Source organism: Podarcis erhardii (assembly GCF_964252035.2).
Source record: "Podarcis erhardii genome assembly, chromosome: 8".
NCBI lineage: Eukaryota > Metazoa > Chordata > Lepidosauria > Squamata > Lacertidae > Podarcis > Podarcis erhardii.
Genome location: NC_138499.1, coordinates 27,410,728 through 27,415,952, shown reverse-complemented (window position 1 = coordinate 27,415,952; position 5,225 = coordinate 27,410,728).

The following is a 5,225-nucleotide window of genomic DNA, read 5'->3' as shown; positions in this document are numbered from 1 at the left end:
TTTATTGGTACACGGTATTATCTGAAAACGCATCTGATACTTGCTTTTTCTGAACACAGTTATAGTGAGCAAAAGGATTCAAAAAGGTCTATTGATTCAACTGTCAAATAAATAGTACTCTTTAGTAAAAGCAATGTGACCAAAAAGGCATTTGACGTTTTATTCAAGTGGAAAAACTCTTCAAATTTATCCTAAGGATGAATGAATAGTTGAAATCAGTGGTGCTTTAGTTGCAATACATTTATCTCATTGATTGCCGCATCACTTGAGTACAGGTATCAGATTCAGAGTTAGTTAGCTTGAAAAGGTATCTGAAGGAACCCCAGCCCTAGAAGCAAGTGTCTACATTTTGCAACATGCCATAATATTTTGTTCCACAAAGAAGATCCCTGTGCCAAATACTTTTCCGGCTTATCCTTGCTGGGATACCATGAAAGCGCATGACATCCCTTTCAGTTACAATAGGGAGCAGTGCTTGTGTTTTTTTAATCCACCCTTTTGAAACAACTTGAGAAGAACTTTCACATTTGTTTACATTTACTTGAGTTTTTCAGTGGCTCTCTTACGTAATCATTCTTAACGGAAACTAAATTAGTGTAGCATAAATTGCAACAAATATATTATCCAAGCATTTATAAAGAAAATGAAATACCATTATGAGATATCACTAGAAAATGACTCTTTTCTTGTCCAGGCTTAATTCTTTCATGGGTCAATTTTATTTTTATGAAAAATTAAATATTTGGCAGCTTGACTCTGTGTTTTCAAAGTTACAGAACATACTGGATTGCTTTCATTCCTAATGCAATGAGAGAAACAACAACTGCAGTGGCAGTGAGAATGCTGTTTTCAAAGTACTGAACGAGTGTTGTTGAAGTAAAGGTGCCTTCCCCCTATAAAGGACTGGAAGACTTGGAAGAAATACTTCCATTTACCCCATCACTTTCTCCTGGGGAAACCTGTGGTTTAGTGCTGAATTGGAACAAACGGCAATCGGATTTTCAGTGGATTGTCGTTGGTTCCGATTTAGTGCTAAATAGTGGGTTTTCCAGGGTGAAGTGGAAGGGCAAAGGCAAAAACTCTCGGACAAGCACAAGACAAAGGAGAAAACACTCAGCCCCGTTTGAATCCACACAATGGGGTGAGCTCCCGTTGCTCTGTCCCAGCTCCTGCCTACCTAGCAGTTCAAAAGCACGCCAGTGCAAGTAGATAAATAGGTACCGCTGTGGTGGGAAGGTAAGCGTGGGCTCTGATTTCCATCACGGTGTTCCGTTGTGCCAGAAGCAGTTTAGTCATGCTGGCCACATGACCCGGAAAAGCTGTCTGTGGACAAACGCCACCTCCCTTGGCCTGAAAGTGAGATGACAGCTGTGCCCCATAGTTGCCTTTTACTGGACTTAACCATCCAGGGGTCCTTTACCTTTTTCTTTTTTACCTAGACGAGTCCTGACGTGCTTTTCACGACTCAGACAATGGCTATGACTGATCCGGCTAATGAAAAAGTAAATACACATTTGACTGTGTATTTATGTGTGTTGTGGCCAGGATCCAAAGAGCCACTTAAGACACACTCATGAGCTTAGGTGTACTTAGAGGGAATTCCCCCTCCCCCTTGCTGTTTTCCTTTGAAAACACATTCAAATGTGGCTTGTCGTGGACATAGCAGGATGGTGTCTGAGAAGAAGATGACTCTTCCACCAGGTATTGCATATCAGCTTTATATTTGGAGCTACAGTAATCAAAACATGCTTTGTAATCCTGTTACCTTTAGTTCTTGGCTTTATTGACTTGTTATTCCCGCATACAGCTGGGCTTTTGCAACTTTCTAACTCCAGAGATCATTTTCCACATTGTTGTGCTTGCCAAAGCAATGTGCCCTGAGCATATGGCATAGTAATCTGATGTGCTGCAAAGAATTCTGGGATATGGCTTCAGGTGCAATCTCAGTTCCCACAGATTGTTGGCCAAGTCTTATGAATTGAACATGCAAGCTTGGTTAGACCACACTTGTGCTATCTACTTCATTTTTTACTACAACCCCACCCACCAACCAAGCCAGGTGTGAAATAATGGCTTGGGAGCCAAGCCAAATTCAAAATGGTGACAGACTATCTTCATCTGCATGTACAAATCTGTATCGACATCAGGGGTCAGCAAACTTTTTCAGCAGGGGGCTGGTCCACTATCCCTCAGACCTTGTAGGGGGCCGGACTATATTTTGGAAAGAAAAAAAAAGAACGAATTCCTATGCCCCACAAATAACCCAAAGATGCATTTTAAATAAAAGGACACATTCTACTCATGTAAAAACATGCTGATTCCTGGACCGTCTGTGGGCCGGATTTAGAAGGCGATTGGGCCAGATCTGGCCCCTGGGCCTTAGTTTTCCTATCCATAATCTGGATTGTAATGGATCAGTAATTCTGGTAGCTTTTTTTGTGGGGCGGGACATTTTGTTGTTGCTGTTGTTAAACAGAGTCTTGCCAATACACTGCCTTGCCAATACACTGTAAACCACCAAAGGATCCTCTACCTGTAGGTATGCATGTATTTTTATCTGCAGTTAGATTAAATTGTGTTTATTGCTGTATAGGGGGCTGGACATTTAACTGGATTTATTTATTTAATGATACAGTAATTGATTCATGTATGTTGGCTGGATAGAGTGTTGATTTTTTATTTTGGTCAATTGTGTTATTTAAAATTGTAGAATATATACTTTTTAGTTGATATGCATTTATAATATTTTACTTCCTGTTGTTTGGCTGTTTTATGTAAATTTTCCTTTGTATTTTTGTAGCCGATTTTAAGTGTACTGTAATGTTTGTTGGGATGCTGAAGAGGATCTTCCAGTTGTTCATTTTGTTTATAGAAGGTAGAAATACTCTGGCATTTTTTTGTAGTTGTTTATTTCAGAAAGTTTTAAACTACTTTGTTAGAGCTTTGTTTAAATGTAAGTGGCATATAAATTGTCCAAAGAAAGAAAGAAACTAAATAGATCTCCATGTATGTTTTGCCCAACCATGGCCTAGAATACCACACAGGTATTCTGTCATACTACTAATAAACTGGACTGTCTTCTATAGAGGATTGTTGCCTATGGAGGGACCACTGATCAATTGCAAGCACACATTTTGCAAGCACACGATGCCCCAACATCTAATAGTTAAAAGGGCAGAGAGCAGATCTTCCTCCAGTCGAAGTTGGCAATATTTTGCTAGGCAAACAAATAGTGTTCTTCTCACGTACAACAATATACAAAATAGGTTGTTATATAGCACCTTAGTAACAACCTATTTTGTATATTGTTGTACGTGAGAAGAACACTATTTGTTTGCCTAGCAAAATATTGCCAACTGTATATGTGTATATAGTGCTATATAGGGGATGCGGGTGGCGCTGTGGGTTAAACCACAGAGCCTAGGACTTGCCTATCAGAAGGTCAGCGGTTTGAATCCCTGCGACGGTGTGAGCTCCTGTTGCTCGGTCCCTCTTCCTGCCAACCTAGCAGTTCGAAAGCACATCAAAAGTGCAAGTAGATAAATAGGTACTGCTCTGGCGGGAAGGTAAATGGCGTTTCTGTGTGCTGGTTCGCCAGAAGCGGCTCAGTCATGCTGGCCACATGACCCGGAAGCTGTATGCCGGCTCCCTTGGCCAATAAAGGGAGATGAGCGCCACAACCCCAGAGTCGGCCACAACTGGACCTAATGGTCAGGGGTCCCTTTACTTTAAGGTGCTATATCTCTTATCTCCCTACTGATTGATATGACTAATCTTCTAGAACTTCTTAGAAAGATAGTCTAACCAGAATTTTAAAGAAACAAGAGTCCCTTGTATTTTTATTTTGATAAGATAATTGGCCATCAAAACTGTCACAGAAGAGAGAACAACACATTTTAGGAAAGGCAGTAAATCAGGCATAGGCAAACTCAGCCCTCCAGATGTTTTGGCACTACAATTCCCATCATCCCTGACCACTGGTCCTGTTAGTTAGGGATGATGGGAGTTGTAGTCTCAAAACATCTGGGGGGCCGAGTTTGCCTATGCCTGCAGTAAATGTCAAAGCTAGATTTGCTGCTCAGAAATGGGCTGTGACTTGTTGGAAGAAGATGCTCCACTCACACCCATTTCTAGGTATTGATAAATGAACTGTCAGCAAATTATTCCTGTTAATTTATTCTGTAGGACGGCTGTTTGGTGCCTCTCTTGCAGGATGTGTGGAATGTGGAGGTGGAAGCAGAGACAAGGGACTAAGTAGCTCTGGAGGGGCTTTACACAGGGAGATCCAGACCAAAGCATAAATGATTAAATGTTTGGCTGTTTGCAAAAAGTAGTGTTAGTAAAGAAATTATTTTGTTGTAGTAAAGCAAGTAACAATGTTTTGCTATGTTTACTAAGTAGTGGCTACTTTATAGTACTGTGTTAAGAGACTAATAAGCTTAGTTCATGGCTGCTTTATGATAGCATGCCAGCAGAGTTGATGTAAGGGGTAAAACTAATTTATCAGTAATATATTACATATTGCTGGATTTTAGAATAGTTAAATAATACACACACCATAAAAACACTGATACAGCAAGTTAGTACATAACATTATTGCCATAAAATGTATGAACTAGAATTTATTTAAGTAAACCCAAATTTAATTCTTCAAAGCAGATTTTGATCATGTCTGGAATTCAAAAAGTTGACTCTGGATCCTGGAAATGTGTGGAATTTTGGATTTATATGACCTTTTAAGTCTGTCCCCCGGTTCTTATGTGCTTCTTCTGATCAGCAAAAGTGGAGGCAAATGAAGTATGGAGGCCCTGGTATAAAAGGAAGAAAAATAAAATGAAATCAACAGGTAGAGGTAGAAGAAAGACAAGCTGATCTGTGGGTCTGGGCACAGTACCTTCTATTAGCATTGCAAACCAGAGTTTTCTGAGAGGTACAGGTTGACGGATTCAGGGACATTTGTTAAAAACAATCAGGACTGTGAGAACCGAGGGGCCATGAAGATGAAAATGTGTAAGATGCAGTGGTAATGGTGTCATAAATTTCCTTGTCTCCTAAAGGCATAAAACTTACACTCTTAGAGTTATCTGCACATGTATTTATTTATTTAGGCAATTTACATACTGCTTCATAGATCGAGGGAATCTCTTAAGTGGTTTACAAAATTTGTAAAAATGACCACAAATAAATGTAAAATACAATACAAAACCCACATTTTAAAGAAGCAC